The sequence below is a fragment of the Phascolarctos cinereus genome, unplaced genomic scaffold (assembly GCF_003287225.1).
Source record: "Phascolarctos cinereus isolate Bilbo 61053 unplaced genomic scaffold, phaCin_HiC Scaffold_1;HRSCAF=81, whole genome shotgun sequence".
NCBI lineage: Eukaryota > Metazoa > Chordata > Mammalia > Diprotodontia > Phascolarctidae > Phascolarctos > Phascolarctos cinereus.
The window spans coordinates 287,422,525-287,446,388 of record NW_027555514.1 but is presented as its reverse complement, the minus strand read 5'-3'; the positions used below and the strand labels follow the sequence as shown (position 1 = coordinate 287,446,388).

General features: G+C 47.3%; 1 protein-coding gene across 2 annotated transcripts in view; it reads left to right on the top strand.

Moving 5' to 3' along the window:
- Positions 1-20,450, top strand: part of SHISAL1 (shisa like 1) — a 119,540-nt gene extending 99,090 nt beyond the window's left edge. For both annotated transcript variants that reach the window (XM_020982834.2, XM_020982833.2), the window contains exon 5: positions 11,173-20,450. The gene's annotated coding sequence lies outside the window, so the exon portion shown is untranslated. The remainder of the gene's footprint in view (positions 1-11,172) is intronic.
- The last annotated feature ends 3,414 nt before the right edge of the window (positions 20,451-23,864 follow it).

Sequence of the window (23,864 nt, the reverse complement as noted above, 5' to 3'; positions counted from 1 at the left end):
GAGAGTCTCAGGACCCTTAGAGCTGGGAGGGGCCTTAGGGACTGTCTGGCCAACCCCCTCACTTTACAGAAACATCATTTACCGGGAGTAAACTGAGGCCCACAGGGGTAAGCTTGCCTACCCCAGGTCCCAGACAGGGAGTGAGTGGCAGAGAGGGGGTGCAAATGAGTCAGAGGACTGGGATTTCTTCCCAGCTCTGCCCAGGTCTATCTGTGAGCCCTTGGGTAAGTCACATGTTCCTGTATCGGTTTCCCTCCCTGTAGAATAAGGGCTTGGAGCAGAGAAGCTCTAAGCCCCCTCCCCCATTCTTTCCTCTAGACAGTAGAAGCGGGGCTCCTTTTCTTTTGCCTTTTTATGTGCCAAGAAACTGGGTCTCGGATGGGACGAGGATTCATTCAGGGCTACAGGCTCAGTGACCTTCCCCAAGGATGCACTCGCACATCCACACAGCGCTCACCTTCCTGTGCTAATGGTCTTCCAAATGTCAGAGGAAAGCAGGCTGCTCGACAGAAAATGTCCCTGAATGCAGTTCTCAGCAGCTTGGCCCGATTCCATCACACTCAGCAGATGTTTTAATGATCCAGAACCAAACGGGTGGAAAACTCGACATTTGAGCGTGATGGAGATAGAATGGGCCCAGTGAGCGGACTCATGTCAGAGGCTCGTCAGCAGAGCGCCTCTCGAGCCCCAGACATCCGGGGCAGGAGAGATCTAGGAGATGCGAAGACCAGCTCCTGAGTGACCTGACCCCACCCTCATCCATTGTTATAGACTGGGAATCAAGACACCTGGCTTCACACTAATCTAACCTTGCCTGCCTCAGTTTCCCCCATTCTTAGAGCAGCAATGCAGTATAATGGAAAGCCCCCCTGACTGGCTTGAAATCAGGAGACATAATTCGGAGGCTGCTTCTGCTGTTCTCCAGAGCAGGTGCTGAAGCAACTTTGGGTGGTTTTCTTCATTGCATGGAATCTCAAGCATCTGTCTCTACCAGCTCTGAGCTTCATTTCCCCCCTGTATAAAATGAGGGTCATCTTCCCTACACGATCTCCTCCGGGGATGTTGTAAGACTAATTAGTGATGATAATAATAATAACGAATAACAATAGGAAACATTCTTGTAGGACATTAAGGTTTGCTAAGCAGGCATCATCTGCTGTCTTATTTTGTCCTTATAACAATTCTGTGAAGGAGGGGCTGTTATTGTGTCCGTTTTTACAGAAAATGACCGATCTGTTATGGCAGGCACATGGTTGTGCTGTGGTCCATGACAGGGGTGGGGAGCCTTCGGCCTCGAGGCCATGTCTGGCCCTCTATGTCCTCAGGTGTGGCCTTTTGACTGAGTCCAAGTTTCACAGAACAAATCCTTTCATGAAGGGGATCTGTTCTGTGAAGTTTGGATTCTGTCAAAGGGCTGCACTTGAGGACCTGGAGGGTCAGACACAACTGAACAACAAAATGTGCCTGTCATACAACAATGTGCATTACAACCCCCTTTTGCTGTCTTACCTCCCTGCCAGAGTAGAAGCTGCCTGGGGGCAGGCACTGTGTCTTAATTATGCTTTTCATCTCTCCGTGGGCCTAGCACAGTACTTGGTCTGTAGCAAATACTTACTACATGTTTGATGAATAAATGACCTTAAAACCTGTGGAAAGTGGATTTAAAGGCAGTGGGAGAAGAATGATTTCCTCTGTTTCCTTTTTAAAACATTTAAAAAATCTTTTTAAAGATCATCTTCCGAGTTTCAGCAACAAAACACCCTAGGGCCTGGCCCTGAGGGCTCTTTGGATGACAGCTGTTGTTTTCCTTTTGATCTTCCTGAGCTGAGAGCAGGCTCTGGGGATGGCTACCTGAAGCCGCCCCCAGGGGTGGCTCAGCGCCCCCTCCCCAGGCCGTCTCCAGGGTTGACTCAGCCCCGCCTCGGGCCACCCCCAGGGGTGGCTCAGCCCCCCTTCCCCAGGCCATCTCCAGGGGTGGCTCAGCCCCCCCCTCCCACACCCCTGGGCTGCCCCCAGGGAGGAGGTGCCAAGGTTTTGAAAGAGGGCCCAGCAATCTCTTGCTGGATGTCCTGTAGGCATAGAAGTCACTGTCTTCCCCACCTCCAAAGGTCCTGATTCCTGTTGAGGGCACCGCGTCCTTCCAGGGCCCCAGAGACACAATCATTCTTGATTTTGCGCCCTCCCTCATCAGGTTCTCATTCAGTTTCCAAGTCTGGTCCATTCCATTTCCACACCTTTCCCATATGTCCCTTTACCTTCGCTTACTTACCACTGCTCTAACTCAAACCTTAATTACCTCTTACCTGGACTACTGTAATAGAATCCTAATTGGTTTCCCTCTTTATGTTTCTCATCTCCCCAGTCCATCTTCCACAAAGCCACCAAAATAATCTTCCTATGAAATAAGGCTGAGCACGTCATTCCCCTGCTCAAAAACCTTCCATACTTCTCATTGCTGACTGGAAAAAATACGTATGCACATGCCATGAGGCCCTCCACAATCCTGTGCCATCTTTAATTCATACTAGTCCCCTTCCAAAAGTGCACATTCCATCCAGTGAACTGGACCATCACCTGACCTTAACATCCATACTTCTCACCTGTGTCCCTTCACACAATCCATTTCCCTGCCTGGTAATCCCTCCTCACTTCTGCCCCTCAGGACACTTCTTCCCAGGCTCAACCCACATGCCACCTCCTCCCTGGAGCCTAGTTTTTGGTGTTCTTTCCCTCCTCAGTTTTCCCTGCATTGTACATGTATTAGAGTATATGCTGTAGTCCCCCAGTAGAAAGTAAGGTCCATGAGGACAGGTGCTATTTCATAGGGCAGTTAACTTAGAGCTAGAAGAGAGAGACTTATGAGGCCACAAGGAGAAACCGAGGTCGACTTGCCCAAGGTCATAGGACCATTCATCTGGAGCTGAGACACAGCCAAGAAAGCATTGCCAGGTTTCATCTTTGTCTGGTCTAGACTCTCTCTGCTTGGGCATGGGCCAGTAGAACCCACTGTGACTAGGTTCGGGGTTCTAGCATTCCAACGATCTAAGTCCATTACCAGTCTGAGGTTCTGTGACTCTATATTTCAGTGGACCTCAGATTCCCTCGGATGCCTTTTGGTATAAAACTAGCTTAAATCCCTGATGTCATTCTCACTTTTTTTCCCCCAAGTGATATTTGAAGCCTCAGCATTTTCCAGACAAGGCTGAATTCACTGTAAGGAATTAGCTTTTTGAAGAATCACTTGAAAGAAACTCTGAGGATGGTTTGGGCACACTGAGCTTCCCCTGGGCTCAGACCAGGTCCAAGTCTGAGCTTTTACCTTCTCTTCAGGCACTGTCCCCTGATCAGATCTGAGAGAGGGACTGACTTTGAGGTCACTCATTAAACCCAGACTCTTCCTTCCCTCCAACTCCATCCTCCTGGAGGAGGCGGGGAGGAGGGGGAAAACAAGGGCCTACTATGCACTATGCCTACTAGGCACTAGGCTAAGTGCTTGACAATTTGATCCAGGTTACAGGGCATCACATCACCCCTGCCGTTGGAACTCCCCCCCTTCGAATCTTAATTAGAATTTCCAGTTACAGTACACTTGGCTAATACTTCACAAAGATGAGATGTGCTCTCCCGGAGGTAATTAAATGGAGTAGAGCCTCCCAGAAAGAAGCCAGGAGATATTTCTGTGAAGGCTGCAGGAAAAGCTTTGGACCCATTAACTTCCCCAGAGCAAGGCAGGGTATTTCTCTTTGTAGGTTTGACAAGAATCCAATGTAATTATCCTCTGGGCCCTTACAAGGTTAATATCGGAGAAGTTAGGTAACCAGAAGAAAGAAAGAAAGAAAAGAAACAGGCCGGCAGAGATAGCGGGCTCTGCCCAGGGAGAGATTGGCGGCCACCTTGCTTAATAAGGCCCACTCAGAGGCCAGTGCCTCGGGAAGCATGTGCCTCAGTCGCCTGGAGCGGAGGGACGTCTTCTCGTATCTCCTGCCATCAAAGTCCCAGCTTTAGCTGCCAAAATATTTGCTTCTGGGAATGGACGGCAGCTGAAAGAGTGAGCAGCTCCCAATGTGGACGTTGTGGGTCCTGTCTGAATGATGGAGACAAACATTTTCTTTGAGGTTGTTAAGTTGTTGTTTTTTTTGTTTTGGTTTGGTTTGGTTTGGTTTTTTTTACTGTTAATGGGCATCATAGCAGGAAGGTAGGAAACAGAATTGTGGAGGATTAGAGGGACCTTAGAGGCTGTGTAGCCCAGCCTGGCACTAAACAAGAATTCCTTCTACTGCGTTACAGACGGATCATCTATTCTCTTGTTGAATAATTCCAGGAACAGGGAGCTTACTACCTCCTGCAGTGCTCTGGGTTTTTAACAAGTTTTTCTTTCCATCAGAACTAAAGCTGCCTTTTTGGTGGCTTCATCCCATCGGCCCTCATTCTGCTCTCTGGGGACAGGCAGAGTTTTAGCTCAAAATGGATACGTGACCTGAGTATTAAAGGCAATACTATTTAAAAAAAAAAAAGGTTTGAAGAAAACCAGATCAAGTGCCTTCCACAGCTGCAGCTAGTAAGAAAATTCTCAGCCAAGAAAGGAATAGAGGCAATCGCAAAGGAGAAATCGATAATTTTGCTTAGGTGGAATAGAAAAACATTTGTGTGAGCATTTTAATCAATAATCCTGGAAACATCGCCTTTATACAACACATACAGAGAGTGAAAAGGGTTTGCAGAGGGTTTACAAAAAGGTTTTTGTCTAAAATTCTGGGGACCTTGAGGGGCATGAGTTGTAGATGCAGGACCAAAGGGTTTTTTTTTTTCTTCTTCATTTTGTTTTTTTTTTTTAATCAAAAGCATAAAGGATGAGGAAGGCTAGATAACAGTAACTATGGGAGGGGAAATGATCTGGGGGTCTTCGTGGACTGCAAGCTGAGCACAAATTAAAATCATGGCCAGAAAAGGCAAAAATGCAGCTTAGCCTATGTGAAGAGAGGCAGAGGGCCCAGAAGGAGGGAGGTGGTGGTAGACTTCTGACCTCTGGCCATCAAAGGGCCGGCTTTGACTCGCGTCAACAGATATGTTTATTCTGTCCTAGATACTGAAGTAAGTACTAGGGATACAGAGTCTGAAAAGAGAGAGCCACTGACCTCAGGGATTTTGCCTTCTAAGAATAGGGGGAGGGGAACCCGGTATACAGAACCTAGAGAAAGCTTGGTGGTACCACAATGCACAAAGTGCCCCGCCTGGAGTCAGGAAGTCCTGAGTTCAAATTTGGTGTCAGACACTGAGTAGCTGTGTGACCTTGAGCAGGTCACTTAACTGCTGCCTGCCTCAGTTTCCTCAATTATGAAACGAAGAGACACACATATATATATGCACACACACATTTATATATATACACATGTATGTGTATATACATGCATATAAACATATATAGCATACGTGTGTATGTATGTGTACATATATATGAGAAAAAACATTTATGCAGAATACAAAATGAAAAAGGATTGGTGGATGTACTGGTCAATTTTGGCTTAAATAATAAATTTCATTTTCTTGAATATTACTGCCAATATAGCATGAGCTATGCCACCCACCTCCCAGGGTTGTGAGGATCAGATGAAATAGTGCTTGTAAAACACTTAGCATGTAGTGGGCTCTCTGTAGATGTTAGCTATTATTATCGTTCATGAATAAGTAAAGGGAGGGAGGATGAGAAAGACAAGGAGGGGAGGGGGAGATAGAGAGAGGAGAAGGAAGAAGAAGAAGACAAAGGGAGGGATTGAGAGAGAAAATGAGATTAAAACAGAATTATAAATATATATGAGGGAAGGAGGGTAAGAGAGAGAGGAAGAAGAAGAGAAATAAGGAAAGGGAAGAAAGGAGACGGGGAGGGAGAGAGGGAAGGACACAAAGGGAGAAGGAGAGAAAAAGAGGGGAGAAAGAAAAAAGGGTAGAAAAGAAGAGAGGAGAGAGAGGGGGAAAGGGAGGAAAAGAGAAGGGGGAAAAGAGAGCAAGAGAAAGGGAGAGAGGAGAGAGAGAGAAGGAGAAAGAAGAAGAAGAAGAAGAAGAAGAAGAAGAAGAAGAAGAAGAAGAAGAAGAAGAGACAGACAGAGAGAAAGGAGAGAGACAGACAGACCAACAAACAGACCAACAGACAGACAGAGGGGACCTGCAGAGGAGGGCATGGGAGCACCTGACCTGAGCCTTGAAGGAAGCTATGGAACCAGAGAGGGCCAGGGGAGGAGAGAGGAGCAGAGATGGCCACCCAGTCTGAGGGATGGCCCCGAGGTCTCTTTGGCCCAGCATATCATAAGGGGATCCTTGTGGAAGGACCTGTGAAGATGGGCTAGGGCCACATTGGGAAGTACTTGAAGCTCCGGCTTGGGCTTTCCTATTCAGGAGGCAGTGTGGTTCAGTGGAAAGAGCCTGGGTCTGAGTCAGGGGACTTTGGTTCCAGTCCCAGAGCAGAGTTGAATCAGAGGTGGCTGGAGGGGGTCGACCTCTGAGAACGACTAAGGCGGCAAAGCTTTGGAGGGCAGCACTGACCGCTACAAAAATAGCCAAGTTAGGAAGAAGAGCTGGGCGAGGGCCGACAGGTGGCAAGCTGTGTTCAGTTTGGAGTGATAATGATTGCCAACATTTATAGAGAGCTTTAAGTGTGTGTTAATTCATTTGAGCCTCAGGGAAGGCTCCCCATTAACCAGAAGGGGAAACAGAGGCTTTGTAGCCAAAGGTCAAACAGCCTGTGTTTGTGTGAGGGAAGACTCCAGCCCAGGTCGTCCTGGCCTGCTTGCTGTCCCCTGAGCCTCTCCTAAGGGCCTTGAGAAGAGAAGAGAAGGTTGAGACTAAGCAGGGTGGATAGTGGGAGAAAGAGTCAATCATAGAGGAGTGGGAGGCTTTCCTTGTAGGAGAGAGGACTCAGGGGAGATTAAGTAACATTTGTGGAGGTTGACAGGTGGTTGGCACGCTCTCCAAGCTTGGGTGAGTATGCAAAGCCCAGGGAGATTGCTGGCACTTTGGGTGAAGATCTTGATAACCCAGAACCTCAGACCACGATCAAATGAAATTTCACAAGGATGAGTGCACTCCTGGCCACGTGACCCCGGGCAGGCCTCGTCACGATCCCGGGCAATTCTCCAGGACGTTGATCTCCCCGGAGGAAGGAGCTTCCACGCTGAGTACTCCCTAAATCAATGGTAAAGTGCAGGTTCAGGCCAAAATAAAAGAAAAATAAAGATATTGAGAAATGTCACACTTGGATCCCAAAATCCATGTTCCCAAGTAGAAGCTGTGTGACTTGGCCGCCAAAAGGCCAAACGCTCCCTTAAGGAGGGCACGGTGCCCAGGACTGGGAGGGGATGGCTCCTCCATGCTCTGCCCTCTCTGGGCTTCAAACATGAGGAAGGGCATCGACAAATTCGAAAGGAGGGGGACTGGGAGGACAGATCAGAGGACCCTGGGGTTGAGCAGAGGAGCTGGAGAAGGCTTAGGGAGGAGCAGGGGCTGGACATCCTTGTGGACCTTGGAGGCAGCTCTCACTCTGGGACCCTATGGCATCGTCCTAGGGCGGAACCCCCTCTATTGAGACAAGAGAGTGCTCTTCAAGGTGGGTGGAGTCTCAGGAGCTGACTGGGGCACAGAAAAGTGAAGAGACCTTCCCAGGATCACATGGATGGGATAGGTCAGAGGCAGGCCTGGAGCCCAGGTCTTTGTGACTCTGAGGCCAGCTCTCTGCCCAGCAGGCCACACTCAGCCCAAAAGATATAAATCGAAAAAGCCACGTGCCCCAGCAACGTGCAGTAAGTGCCCAGCAGAGCCAGGTTCAAATCCTGCTCTCCTCAGTCTGGGCTCTGTCCCCACCCTCCTTCCAGTGGGCAGCACGGGGGGCTCACCAGCCTAGAACATGGCATCTTAGGGAAGCAGAAGGGGAGGGGCAAGAAGGGGATGTCTGAAGGCAGAGAGTAAATATTTGCAAAATATTCCTTTAGCAAGAGCTGTATCAATTTCATGCCTGGGTGATAATCCAGCCTGATTATTCCCCTTGAGTTCACCTAGTGATGGGGAATGGCAGCAGGTCCTGGAACCAGGAGGCCTGTGAGTGAATGCTTTCTGCCCCATTCAATTCAACCACCTAATGTTTGTGAGACACCCAGGGATTTATGTTGGGGACATAAACACAAACATAGGACACAAACATAAACATACACATAGGAATCCTAGCATTCCAGAGCTGGGAGGGCCCTAGAACAGGGAATGTCAAGGCTGGGAGGGAGCTTAGAACAAGGAAGGTCAGAGCTGGGAGAGGCCTTAGAACAGGGGATGTCAGAGCTGAGAAGGAGCTTAGAACAGGGAAGGTTCAGAGCTGGAAAGGGCCTGAGAATAGGGAATGTCAGGGCTGGGAAAACTCTTAGAAAATGAAATATCAGAGCTTAGAAGGAGCTCCGAGGGCATCTAGACCATCACTCCATAGAGGAGGAAACTTGGCCGAGGTCGCCAATGTGATCACTGGATTTGGATTCGGCAGGGTCCAAGCTCTCAGCCTCCACCTCAGACACAATCTGTGCGACCCTGGACAAGCCAGTAATATCTCTGGGCCTCAGTTTCCTCATCTGGAAGGACATGATGACCTCTAAAGTTTCTCCAAGCTCTAAATTTGTTATACTACGATCCTACGACTAATTAGACGGAGAGTGTCCAGAGCAGGGATTCTTACCCTGGACTCCTGTGGCAGGCCATCTGGGGAAGTCCATGGACCCTTCTTGGAATCCTGTCTTGAAATGCATAAAATAATGTAGGTGGGATTACAAAGAAAATCAATTTTATAGGAAGTCATCAATTTTATATGTATGTATGTATGTATGTATGTATGTATACACACATATAGTGAGAATGAAGATTGTTTTTTTCCCATCCAAGGTCATGCATCACCTGAAGTCTATCCATGAACTTCTTGGAGGTTTTTTGGTCCCAAATTAGGAACCCTGGTGTAGAGCAGAACATCATAAATGGGGGTGGGGCACGATAATTCAGGTATGCTATTCATAGCTCCTAAAGGTTCGAAGGCTCAGGGGGCTGCTGTTCTTTTCACAAGAAGCTACTGTCTCCTCCTCCCCAGAGATTCCTGGAATGAGAAGGATCCTCTAATGCAATCTGCTTCAACCCACTCATTTTAGAGATGAAGAAAGGGAGTTTCAGGGAAGTTAAGGCACTTCCCCAAGGTCACACCGCTGGTAAGAGCCTGCATTCACAACAATGTTCTTTCTACCACCCAAAAGCTCTGCCTCGGTAGACCACGTGACCCACATAGTCTCTCTCTCACCAGAATCAAATTGCTTTACTGTGAGCACCTCCTGTCCTTACCTGCCATTGGGAACAAAAATAATAGATTGGGCACCACTTAATCCCCACATCCAGAACACCACTGCCGCTGCTGGAAATGAATGGGCAAGGCAGGCGAGGGATTCGTCACCCGCAAGGCGCCTGTCATGGCTGGCAGCCAGGGCACCCTGGTGCTTCTGAAGTTAACTTTCCAGCTCAGAAAAAGGCCTGGATACAACAACAACAAACATTTACTGAGTGATGTCCAAGCACAGAGCTCACAATAGGCCCAGCCCTAGTGGAGATGCAGAGCTGAAGAAAACATGGCACCTGCCTCCAGGGAGACTCCAGTCTTTCAGGACATGATGCAAGAGCACAGAACTGTATTGTTGCCTTACTGGGGGTAGACAAAGGACAGTTCTTTTCCACCTTGGGGTGGGGATAATGTTGGTGACATCTCCCTGAAGGAGGTGGCATTTCCTCTGGGCCACGGGGAACGCAGGAGGTGAATTCCAGCTCTGCCACTTATGACCTGTGCCACCTCTCTGGGCCTCAGTTTCCTCACTTATAAAATGGGTGAGTTGAACTCATGGCCCCTGACGATCTGCATTCGTTCAGCCCCATCACGTGACTAGCCAGCTTTGCAGGCCCCTCGCTGGTCAGAAGGATGGGAGCTTAATGGGCAGCCTCGTTCATTCCCCTGTGCAGGCTCCATCTGTCCAGCATCTTAAATTGGTCTGAAGCTGTCAAACTTGGAAGAAAGAAGGAAGTCTCACGATGAAGTTCTTTATGTTTCCTGGGGTTCTGTTGTACAATTAAAGGACTGTGTTTGCCGGCAAGGGAATCTTTATTTGAGTAGTGGTTAGCGTTTCCCCATGGTCAGCTTTGGAGCTGAATCACGTACAGCTCCCCAGTTCAGATCTCTTTGAATGGGGGTGTCAGAGCTGGGAGGGAGCTTAGAACAAGGGATGTCAGAGCTGGTAGAGAGCTTGGAACAGGGGATGTCAGAGCTGGGAGGGAGGTAGAACAGGGGATGTCAGAGCTGGGAGGGACTAGTTGACTCTTAGGGCCTTTCTGGCCCTATGTGTATAATCCTAGGATTTCCCCCACTAAAAATCCAGATTTAGACCTGGAAGGGCCCTAACACATTGTCCAGTCCACCCCCACCCCCACTCCCTATTTTATAGTTGAAGAAACTAAACCCTGAGGAAGGTATGCCACCTGTCCAGGGCCAGACATGGGACAGAGCTGAGATTCAAATCCAGGGCCTGGGACCCCAAATGTGCTGCATGTGGCAGCCCTCTTCCTTTGCCCCATCTGTGTTTGGCATTTGTTTCTTCGTGCCCAGGATGAGAAGATGTGGACAAGTCACATGCCAGGAATTATCGTCCTCACTCTCTGATTACCAGAGGATTATCTCTTCAGCTCATTAATAACCTGGGGCCCCTAAGGAGATTTTTACTTAATTCTCTGAGAGAGCTCGATGGCTATTCAGCCCTGTTTCATCTCTCTCCTGGGGATCCTTCAGCTCTCCCCCTCTCCCTTCACCCCAGAATGCTCTGTTCTCTCCTCTGACCCTCCTCCAATCCTCTCCATCCTTCGAGGCCCTGCTCAGGTGGGGAGGACGAAGAGAGCCCTTAAAGTCTTGGCTGAAGGTGCATACCTGAGGTTGGGCAAAAAACCAGCCCAGCTCCTGTAACGGACTCAATAAGCATTAATTAAGTACCTTCTATATGCCAGGCCCTATACTTGGCACTGGGGGCTCAAAGGCAAAAATGAAACAGCCCCTGCCCTCAGGGGGCTTACCTTCTTTCAAAGATGGCGGCATCACTTTCACATGTTTTTGTTTGTTTGCTTTCTCAGAAAAACTCGCTGCTGTGCCTCGGGATGGGAGAGGGGAGATTACAAAACCACGGGCAGCTTCCAGAAGGAAAGACATCCAGGGGGACAGAAGGACCAGCCAAGCGGGCGGTGGATAGCGGTGACCCTTCAGCTGACTTAGGAAATGATGCTCTGCGGTGAAGAAGGGTGCCAGGACAGCAGTCCTTAAGCAATATTCCCATCGTAGACTGAGGGTACTAGGAAGACGTTGGCATCTTTACCAAGGGACTCCTGGCAGCAGCCAGGCCAGTGCCGCTCTGGCCAGACCCAAGGGAAGAAGGATGACAAATGGTTCAAGTCGCCCTCCTCCGCCTCCTAATCTCCAGTAGTCACCAAATCAAGCTTAATGTAAATGTCAGAATATTGAATGTGAGGTTTTGTTTTAAGTTCTCCAGCGAATATGGGAGGGGTTTGCCAGCTGGTGATCAGCCAGGGTGTCTGGCCCTCGCTCCGTGGATGGGGAGGGGTGGGGGGTCCCGCAGCGGTACCAGAGACAGGATTCAGTCCAGTTGTCTCACTTTCTGGGGGGCTTGAATTCAAAAGGACAAATAAGAATGAATCCCTATGGCATCCACCCTCAGACCAGAAAGTAGCCAGTCAAGTTCTGTGGTAGTCTCTGCAAATGCCCAGCTCAAGCATTCATCATCAGGGCTTACCAGTGACCATGTCACAGAATAATCCCATCACAGCATTCTGAATTCTTTAGCTTCCTGGATTGCCACAACATAGAATGTTTGAACTAGAAGGTACTTTATGGGCAACCTAGTCTGACCCTTGTGTTGTGCAGAAGGGGAAACTGAGGCTCAGAAAGGGAACACAATGTTTCAGGGTCACAGAAGCAAGTCAGCAGTCAGTGACATGAGTTCACATTTCAGGGATTTGCAGAATGCTCCCCTCTCAACAGCCCTGTGAGGTGGTTTCAGTACGTGGATTATTAGTCCCCATTTTGCAGATGAGTAAACAGAGGCTCAGAGAACCCAAGTAATTTGTGGCTGGTCACACAGCTAGTAAGGGTTGGAATCAGGATCCAAAGCCAGATCTTCAGACTCCAATGCGGTTCTCCAATGTATCATGTTGCCTCCAAATGTTTTTCTTTTTTTTTAATTGAATTGAGTTAAATCTCCCAATTATGAGATACCAAATTCTGGCCTTCAATTTCCGGGGAGAGCTCTGCTTGAAAAAGGAGTGTGTGTGTAAATGTCTGGGACAAAAATAGATGCAATTAGAGTCAGTTCCACAAATGCTTAAGTCTATGCTAGAATAATAACAGTGCGTATTTTATCATTGAAAAGCATTTCACATCCATTCTCCCAGCAAATCTCCTTATGACCCCTACAAGGAAGCTAGGACTGCCCTAGTAGCCCCATTTTGCAGATGAGGAAATCAAGGCTCAAATGTGGGAAACTGTTGCTCCCCAGCTTTCCCTCCTCCGTCACGGTCTTCTGAGATCAATTAAGAAAACACTGTTCATCTAAGTACTTTATCAAGTCTGTGTAAAGGTGGCTAGAAAGGGGGCCAGCTGGGCACGACTCACTGAACCCCTCCCCCTTAGCGTCTGAACGTGGGATATTAGAGTCCCGCAGTCCACTCTCCTCCGCCCCCACAGCCCTTGAAAGCGTCACTCCCTCCAGCGCCCCTTAGCCCCAGCGTCGCTCAATCACCACGCCCATCTGGACCACCTTGGACAGTGTTCATTGGTATTTTTCACCCCCGAGCATGCAGCAGCAGGGCCTCCCTGCCCGGTGCCTGGGCAAAGCGAAATGCCCAATAGCCGCTTCCCATCTAGGTCTGGTGGCCCTTTGTTTCTTAACAGTGGCTATAATTCCACCTCATTATCCCCTCTTTCCTTCTCTCTGCTGTTCCTACCCAGAGAGACACTCATCATTCCTTGGAATGTGGCTTCATCTCCCTCCAAGCAAAGAGTAGGTTTGGAATGAGGGGGAAGCACTCAGGGCTTCCCTTAACACCCCCCTCCCCCAGGGCCATCACAGGACACACTTCTTGCCCAGCCTCAGCCACTTCAGGCCAAAGTAAGATATTCCCGAGTCCCTCTTAGAGAAGTGGTCCCATCATCCCATTCAAAAATGAATGACTCCTCTTTGCCCACCTTATCAAGGTAGGCAAACCTCTACCTGGTTTTCCATGCCCATTGCAATTTTTCATTGGTCTGCCTTACCAGCTTTCTCTCTCATTCTCCCATTTCAAGGCCCCAAACCTACCTTATTTCCTACCATTCCCTTTCTATCACCCTAGAATCTAGCCAAACTGGACAATTTACCTTTCCCTGAGCTAGGTCTTGTAGGCTAGGTAAGATTTTGATGGGTAGAGATGGAAGAAACAACAAAGGTCTAGAGGCCAGAAAAGGCAGCATAGTAGAATAGCCCTCACTCTGTGAACTACTCTTGGGGACTCAGTTTCCCCATCTGTAAACTTACAGTGTTGGACTAGCTAGTCCCTCAATCTCTTTCTCATATTCTAGGCTTCTCAATGCCAGTCACCCCAAGAGTATGAATTCCCTACCCAAAGGATGAGCTGAGGATGAACCGTGTGACTTTGCCAATCACTGTTCTAAAGCTGGCCCCAGGATTATTTTCAAATATACACAGTAAATTCTGGGAATCCGGCATGGTCGGGAAATGGGGACTTTCCAAAGAATCCAAGGTTCTGGTTAATAATGAGTCACCAGACAGACCCCACCCACTTTATCAAACTTCAAAGAGTTCTCATACAGTGTCTTAAAATCCGCTGGGCCCTAAAATGTTATCATTACAATCACGAGAGAAAAAATGGGTGCTAGAAGGTGCTAGAAGGCAAGGTCGTAGATTTAAGGCTGGAAAGGACCTCAGGGGTCATCTAGTCCTCACGCACCGTCTTTCCACCCCACCAAATTGCCCTCAATTCCTGACACTCCTCCTTAGCAGATGGGAATGACTGGACAATTACCCAGGCCCAGGAAACACCCTCAGTCAGCCCCAGAGGGAGTGGTCATCAAAATCCCAAAGGAAGGCACACCTCCCAGTGGGCACATTGAGCTGGTCTGGCCCTCCTGATCAACCCTCTAGATACAAACGGGGAAACTGAGTCTGAGAGAATTTATATGACTAACTCCAGGTTCCACAGGTAGCCTTGAACCTATAAGGTTAGATATGGAAGGAACCTTAGAACTGAACCTGGTTTGGTGGATAAAGACCCAGACTCAGGGTCAGGAAGATCTGGGTTCAAGTCTTGCTTCTCACACATAATATCTATGTCACCCTGGGCAGGTTACTTAACCTGGTCTGAACCCTGCCCCCCCCCCAAAACCAGATGGCTAGAGTCTGAAAAGCTAGGTCTGAATTACTCCCTGTGTGACAAATCCCTGTGGAAGGTCACTTAATCTCTCCAGGCCTCAGTTTTCCTGAAATCCCTCCCTCCCAGCTCTAGACCTGTGATGTCATCAGCATTGAATGGCAGAGTTGGGGGAGATCTTGGAGTACCCTGATTGACTTTAACTCCATCTTAGCAGACTTTTCCATAACCCTTTACAAAGTGCATTAGACATATTAATGTGTCTTTTTTCCTTAAAACAATCTTATGGGAGATAGGTAGCTCAAAGACTGTTATTCCCATTTTACAGAGGAGAAAACTGAGGGTCAGACTACTGGGTGTCTTAAGTTGTCACAGCCAGGACTTGGACCCAAGGTCTTCTGACTCCAAGTTCTGGGCTGTGCCAACGATGACCATAATGTTATCTTTCTTCACTCAGTAAGGTCCTTCCTGCTCTCACATTCTTTGGCAATTCAAGAAGCATTTTGAGAACTTCCTGTAGGTCAGGGTTACCAGGAAGAACGCCGGTTACCGGCCACAGAGATGTGGGACGTGCAGATGGACACAGGCTTCCAGGCACTGCCAGATCCAGGTAATGGAGGGCTGACCTTCACATTACCTATTGTCTTTTCCACAGCTTCCCAAGCTATCCTCACTCTTGTGTCCTCCTCCTGTGAGCTCCTGCCCTGTCCCTCAGTCCTTTGTCTAAAGAAAAAATGGTAACGCCACCAACAAAGCTTACATTCACAAAGGAATTTGTATTCAATCCTGATCTGTGTGACTTACTGTATTTTGTACAGTTCTTTTCCTTCTGGGAATTGTGTGTTATTAATGAGCAGTTCTATGCTTTTTTCCTACCCTCTCCCTATGTATACTGTACTCGGTGTGTGTCTTGGACTCTCTATACTGAGCCAATAGTTGGTAGATGCTCACTGGCTTATTTAGTTTCTTCCACTTTAGCCACACCCACCTGTACAGCCCTTACCCATCCCCAAGGTAGGGGAACAGGTCTTCAGCTGCTCCCATAACAACACATCTGGAAACCTAGTCATTTGATTGTCAGCATTTGCTGTTGACTAAGATCAACCTTAAGCTGTTAATTTAAAAATGCGTGCATCTTGCAGGTAGATTCCCATACCCACCCAAGTCCCCACTACCATGATGCTTTACAGCATCAATAGGGGGTTAGCGGTATTCCTGTCATCAGGACTTTGAGGTCTCTGCTTAACCGATGGATGCAGACAATTTAGAAAACACCACAGGCTTTGGGCTGGAAAGGAGAGTTATTCATTCTCTCATCTTGGGGCTCTGCCTATCAGGGTCCCCTACAGGCTCGGACACAGCCCCACTCCCCAACCTAGGGGGCTGGCTGAGGTAGAATCATCAGTCCCGTGATGACATGATGTCTTTGGGCTACAAAAAGCATTTCACAGGCATCGCTTCACTGGCTCCTTGCAGTAGCCCTAAAGATAGAGGGTACGCTGATCCTTCTACCCATTTTCAGGTGAGGAAACAGAGGGAAGCTCTTGAGGGTGAAAAGTGATGGAGCCAGAGCGCGAATCCAGGTTTTTGGACTTACAGGTCAAGACTCTCTCCTGCTGTTGTACTGGCTCTGTGGCTTGTCCAGCCTTTGCTGCTTGTTTTCTCACCCATAGTCACGTCCGTCTCCTCACCTCTGATGGAGGAGATGAAACCCAGATTCATTCAGATGAAGTGTTTGGGGGGCACCTCCATCATGGTGCCCCCTCCATCCTAGCCCTTCACCCCTCCCCCTTCATGCAGATAATCGGGAGCTGTGCGTTAAAACATCCCACCCCTGACAATCCAGACTGACTTTCCACCCTCTTGTGGTGCTATTTCCAGCCTACTCCTCACCTGTTAATTAACAGGATACTTCAGAGCAGCACAGTTTCCTGATTGACTAATGAAGGACGGATTCCTAATGACTTTGGGTACTATGGATCCAGGATCCTCAGAAGGTCATGAGCAAATTGCTGAGCTAGGACTGACAACTCTCAGAACAGTAAAAACTTCCCATCAGAGAGCTAGATTTTGGGCGATACCGCTCCAAACACTGAGTCACAGAACTGAAAAATCGGAGAGTTGGAAGAGACTTCAGAAACCCGTTAGTCCAGCCCTGAGCTGAACCACAAGTCCATTCTTTAATACCCCTTACAGGTGGTTACCTAGCTGCTATGCGGATACACCCTATGACAGGGAGCTCACTACCTGTTCAGGTAGACAGTTGGAAAGTTCTAATTATTCTTTCTCCTCTCAAGCCAAAATCTGCTTCCTAGAACTTTCTGCTATTACTACCAGTTCTGCCCTCTGGGGCTAAGCACAAGCCAAATCCCTCTTTCCCCTAATAGTGTTTTAGATACTTATATCATCTCTTTTCTAGGCTAAATATCCCCCAGTTTTTCTAACTGATCCCCATGTGGCATGGACTCAAGCCCCTTCACCATACTGGTTGCACTCCTGTGGGCACCTAGAACATACCAATGTCTTTCTCAAGCTAATGTGCCCTGAACTGAACATTATCCAAATGTGTCCTGATGAAGGAAAAGGACAAGGACTTGCACCTCCCTAGTCCTGGACACTACATCTCTCTTAAAACAGCCTAAAATTTCATTAGCTTTCTGGTCTGCCATGTCACTCTGTTGATTCACACTGTCTTTTTTTTTTTTTTGGTGGTCCACTAAGAACTCCTGATTGTTTTCATTGTAATTATTGTCTGGCCACAACTATATCTGAATTGACTGCACTTGAGGGCATGACATAAATGTAGCTATGTTCTACATTACATTAATTAGACATCTGCCCTCCATTGTAACATACACCTCCACAAAAATTCTATTATATAATATGTATTATATAATATTATAATAATTCTATCCTTCAATCTTATGATAAAATTTTTCCATTCTGGACTTGATCATATCTGAGGACCCCAAGAGGAAAGGTTAGGGAAAGTACAAGTTTATTACTTGCAACCTGTTGCACAGGAGTCCTCTGAGATGTCTCTGGCACAGAGCAGTGCTCACAGAACAATCAGTGCCTACCCATGAGGGCCTTGGGGGAAAGGTAGGAGAAAGGTATTCCTGAGATAATACAGTACTTTATCTTGGGAAAAACTAGTAAAAAGCTTAGTTCTATAATAAAGGAGGCTATTCATGGGTCTCATGGGCCATGTCCATTTCATACATTTATCAGGGAAGGGTTGACACAGGTCAAAATTAATGAATTAAGTACTTTCCCAACAATCCAGCACTCATCGAATGTCAGAGCTGCAAGAGACCTGGGAACAGAGATCTAAGGCAATGACCCTGCCTGAAGCATTACATAAACCCAAAGGATGAGTGAGATCCGTGTCGCTGGGGACATGGTCTGACCTACAGTGGGTCAGACACGCAAGCTGCTTTTCTATTCTCCAGTATCAAGCCCAGATGCATAGCTCTGATAAGCATAGGACAAAGGCAAATGACTGGAAGGGGTTATGAGCAAATGATGCCCGGGGCCCATTGTTTTCCAATTGGCTCATTCTATCTCCCAAAAGGTCACCTTCGCTGCAACCTCCTAAGTGGGGGAGACAGTATGATGCAATGGAAAGAACCCAGGCTTAGAAGGCAGGAGACCTGGGTTCTAATTCTGGCTCTGCCTCTAACTCCCTGAGTGGCCCTTCCTCTCCCTGATCCTGCATTGCCTCGTCTATAGAAGGAGGGTATTGAGAACAAACATACCATGGAATTCTAGGTCTTGCCAAAGCCCTCCTAATGCGGTTCTGCAGGCAGTTTGGAAGCCCTTCAGTCCCTGATATGGAGAGTACATTCATACCCAGTGTTGGGAAGAATGAGGTTGCGGTGAAGACATCTTTCTTTGATTAGCAGGAGCGTCATTATCAGTCTACACCCTGGGATTCCCATGCCTGGCTACAGATGGGCTATGAAAGGGTCAACAACTCCTAACCAATCCAGGACCAGAGTGCCTGATAGGAAGACCCTAAACCTGCTGCCACAAGGTACCACCAGGACACTGAACCCAGACACGTCAAGACAGACTGCTTTGTCAGAATCACATCATATTGACTTAGGAAGTTTTACTTTATCCTCTGTTACTTACTATTAGTTACTGGGTCCTCAGCCGAAACAGATGCACAATGCCAAGGACTTGTATTCCCCTCCCCCACAGAACGTAATCTCCTTGAATTCAGAGACTGGCATTTTGGTCTTTACATCCCCCATTCCTCCCATGGTGCCTGACACAGGGTAGGCATTTAATTAATGTTTGTTGCATCCAATTGAATTAAACATCAAAGATTTCTGTCGTTTGTGACATCTATCAATAATGAGCCTCTGGCATCACAAGTCATTTCTTTTAAGACTTATAACACTGTGCCAATCCCTGCATAGTTGTATACCCAACCATGGGTTGGCAGCCTTGTAGCAGCTCCTCTCCACAAATTTGGATTCACCTTCAATAAGAATATTGCTTAAGAGTCAAAGGGAAGCACCTTATGTGTATACAGCAGCATTTGGAACAAAAAACAATGCATAGGAAAAGACACAGATGGTGGCACCGTGTTCCCTTGCTACCAGTGGCAGTATGGTGCCAGTCAAGAATGCAGATTCCATAACACAGCTAGCAATGAATGTTTGGAAGGTTTGAATTCTTTGGTGCAATTAGACATGCCACTGCTATTAAAAATTTCTCCTTGGGCTACATCCCAACCTGGTTATGGCATTGAACCCCTAGCAAAGAAGACACACTTAGGCTGCACTGTCCCTCTGAAAATGGGAGGGATGACCATGAAAGGTGTTTTCATGGCAGCTGCATCACCGTGCTGTGTCCACACACACAAAAAGGAGAGGGAAAGGAGCTTCCTGCAGAAGCAGCATGTATATTGGCCACGTTTTCTGTCTTGGGCTACATGACTGACCTGATGCTTTACAAACAAAGTGCTGAATGAGGTCACCACTAGACTTCAGAACTGGAAAGAAATATTGAGGTCGCCTAGTTCTCCCTCTCATTTTACAGAGGAGAAAACTAGTCCAGAGAGGGGAGGGGACTTGTCTCCAGTCACACAGGTTGTAAGCAGGCTGATATCAGAACCTGGGATTCTCTTGACTCTAATCTTGCTATTTCAGCATGTCTCCTCTAGCTCTGAGACTCTACGATTCCTGTTACATACATCATCTTTTCCAAACCTGGCCCGTTCTTAGCCAAATTGGTTCAGGTTGTTGAAAGAACTGTCAATACGAATTTGACCCTTATAAATTGGATAACACCAAGACAAAGATTTCCCACTCAGAGGCTTTTTTAAAAAGTCAGATTACATAGTAAACTCTTGAAGTTAAATGACATTAGATCTTAGAACCTATTGAATTTCTTTCGCTGTTGAGTTGATCACATTAGGGATTAGCCAGAAATAACTCTTTTGTGTCTTCACCAATTCCTATGATGTTATTCTGTTCATCATTTTCCCCTGAAGTTTCTATTTCGGAGCTAAGGAAATGTCTCACAATTCAATAAAATAACTGATGGAGTCCAAGGCGAGGTTACTTGCAATAACTGAGACAGTATTAAAGGACAAAGAGTTTATCCATCTTCTTTAGTTGGAAATAGCACTCTCCCAAAGCAGTCTGTGTTTTCTTCCATCCTCTCCAGTGACCAGGAGTGGGCTCATTGGGTCAGGATCAGTGCTTCTGTCTCTCTCTTGTCAACCCTGGATGGGCTCAGTCATGGGGTGTTTCTAAGAAACGGTGTCCAGGGAAACCAAATACTAATAAATATGAATAATAATACAAATAATAATAACCACAACGTGTTTTACACTTAGCGTTATTGCGCTGCTTTTGTCTTTCTATACCGTAGTTTTTATAAAGATGTCTTCTGGTTTTAATAAATGAGTGTGATGTCAATTACTCCCTCGATTAAAATTGGCTTTAATGTTTCAACACGGCTCTTTGGAAATTGTAAAGTGTTTTCTTTGTCAGCGTCAGGAGGACATGAAAGAGCAGGTTGTCTTCATAACCTGCTCTAGGTCAGCTGGCACTGGATGGAGAGAATGCTTTTGGGGTAGAGATGGGGACCCATATGAAAGCATGTGTTCAGACAGAGGGATCAAGGAAAGTGCACTGTCTCCATAACGTGCCATGAACTGGAACAGGTCCCAATATGGCCAAGAGAGCCATAGCCACTGAGGCAGAGACAGAACAACTACCAGAGTTGAATTGGGAGGTCAGGGCTTTCCTGGTCACACTCGTCCTACCCACCTCTAGGACTAGGAGACCCCATTCTGCTGGCCAGGGCATAGAAGCAACAAGAACTGAAGCAAAAATGGAAGTCAATTAAAAAAAAAAGGCAGTGACCAAGCTCATCCCATACGTCCCCTTCCCTTCTCATCCTTCCATTCGATAATAGAAAGTCTGTAGACCCCAACCAACATACGGTATAAGCCAGTTCCTCCTCTTTGCCGCACATGAATTCAACCTTAAGATTATTATAGTGTGTGTGTGTGTATATATGTGTATATGTGTGTGTATGTGTGTGTGTGTGTGTGTGTGTGTGTATGTGTATTCCTATTCCCTCTGGATTCCAACTTCCCTTTATCTCAGAGCAGTCTTATGTTTTCTTTATTACCATTCCTTTTTCTAGGACTGCTCCCCTCCCTTTGGCAGGCTAGTTTTTCCTAGTCCCAGAAATCATTAATTTCTGTGACACCTTCCCTAACAACCCAGTCCATTTCCATAGTTTAGGAGCTAAGGGAAGTCTTCACAAAAGAAGAAATCAGACCAGGGATGCTTAAAGCAATAGGTCTTTGTTGTGGCACATTTTAATTCACAAGGAATTGCCTGAAGTCTAACCTGAAACACCCAGGGGGTGGTCACCAGAACCTCGGGAACAGTAGTCTTCAGGCTGGGGCTGGATAAAGATGGGGCATCCCAGCAGAGAGCCCCTGAGAGGCTGCCTTCAGATTTGGCACAACCATGTGTCACCAAGTTTGTTTGTTCAACCAATCCTATTAATCAATGGGTCTTTTGTCACCTCCATAAGGCAGCTTGATGACTCAGACAAGGACCATGAGTTTATTGGAGGAGGGTAGGTCCTCATTCAAGTGCAATCTGATTGGTTTCCAATCTCTGAAGTGAAAGGGAGGTAGACACTGGAGACTGAACAGCAAGAATCCCGTTGTAAAAACATATCACAGTTTTCATAAATATTAATAAAGCAAAAAAACAGGATGAAGGGATATTCAATGTGATCCAGAGGAAAGACAGCCAGCAACAATAGTATCCCACCCCACCGCACCCTTACCCTCCCAGAGATAAGAGTGAGTGTTTGGACTATCACATTCCACCCCTTGGCAGACTGGGTATGTTTTAAGACTCTTACACAACTAGGCATGCAGACCCTCGGTGCCAAAAAGGAAAGAAGTGAAACAACAGCACTGCGAGAACACGGGGCAGTCAGTAAATTCTACCATGAGGACAAGCTCCACCATGCCAGTGTTGGCATTTTGGGCAGTGAGTTCAACTCTATAATCCTCTTTTCTTTCATTGGTCCCAAGGGCAGAGTCGGCATCATGACCTTCTCATCAATATACATTTCCTGGAGGTCCTTTTCCCTGAGACCAGTCCCTCAGTAGTTCACATTGGTTTCATTGGAGTCCCTTCCTCTAGGCTGAAGCTGGAGCTGGGGACCAAGTGTACATTAACCACCTGGGCCCCTTTATCACAGACAATTCGCTAGTGGCCGTTGCAACTTAGGACTAAATATACTGAGAATTTGCCCAAGCCACAGTCTTCCTTGGTGACAGCTAAATTCACCATGACCTTTGTTGCTAGCAAAATTAAGAGTAACTAGTACCTAGCAGAAGGTAGGAGGTATAAGTTTAAAAAAAAAAAAACACCTGCATGCCTACTTATGGAAAAGAGTTTAATGCATACCCTGTCTGCCAACAGGTGGAATGTGATAGTCCAAAACTATCCCACAGTGCCCCCCCCCCCCCAATCAGGGACAACGTTCCCAGTTAGGGCACAGAGGGAAATTACATTGTCAATACAACCTATAGAGAAAAAGTAGAAAAGGCCAAGATACCTTTACTCTCCTCATCTATTCCTTCCATAACTCCTCAGGGCTTTCCCACTAGCAGAGAGATTTGTTCAAAAAGCAGCCTCTGATTCAAATGACAAACAGCCCACTAGAAAAGAGCTGGCCATCCCTGAGACCTGCTAGGACCTCATCCTCGGTCGGTAGCATCCCTTAACCCCCTTTAACTCAGGGTCTCTTGTGACATCCACCTGGACAGCTGGAGTTTTCCCTCATTTCATTTTGTTAGGCCAAATCTCCTTCCACACTGCCTTGATCCTTTGTAAAGCTGGGGTCCAGAACTGTCAATCATTCTAGATCCTCACATTATCCATAGCATTGCATGCACAGACCTGTGACCAACCACGTTAGCCTTCCAGGAGGGAAAACCAGGGAGGCTCCTGAGCCATTTCGTCCCCACTCCCCATTTTATGGGTGAGGAAACTGAGGGTCAGAGAAGGGAAATGATTTTTCCAATGTCAAATTCAGCCACGGTCTTTCTGAGATCATTTCTTCTGTCTTTCCTGCTACTCCAGAATATACATCAGGGTTTGGTTTTAGCACCAGGGACACAGCAGTGTGATCATTTCCAACGTCACTTGCAGTCAGTAATCTGGTCCCATTCTCTCCTTGGAGACCTTTCCTGTGTCTTCAGTCACCAATGTGGTCTTCAAATTCAGTAAGCCTGCTAAAATAGAAACACTGGATCCGATGCTCAAACCCAGCTCAAAACAAAACCCAGCCAGAGAGTGAGACGGCGCGAGGGCCCCAGTGGCTCCCACCCCACGCCGTCAGCTCCAGCACGTGCCGCGGCGCCACAAACGGCAAACAGCGCAGAGATACGGTGCACAGGGTTAATGATTTGCCTGCTTACATCAATATTAGCAGGCGCCGCGCCTACTGGCAGCAGGAGGAAGTCTCTCCATTGAGTCCATTAAACATTTTTCTTAAGTCTCTCCAAAGCTTAACAAGTACAGAAATAGCTCAGAAAACAATCCCAATCATATCTGACAGCGATCTAGCCATCCGAAGCTCATAGAGCACTTTAAAGTACATTTTCCTTCCAATTTAGTTAATGGGCTAAAATGTCCAACAGCCCTGCCACCCAGGGCTTTGTCCTTCCTTTTTCTCCAAGTGCTGCCCTGAAGCCTGTGCGCTGGCCAGTCCGGCCTGAGTCTGGACGTGAAAGGCCGGCTCCCAGCTTCCTCTCCCTCCAGCTCACACCTGACCTTTGTTCTGGGACTCCTTCTGGGACTCCACCCCAGATCTGGTCCACTGGG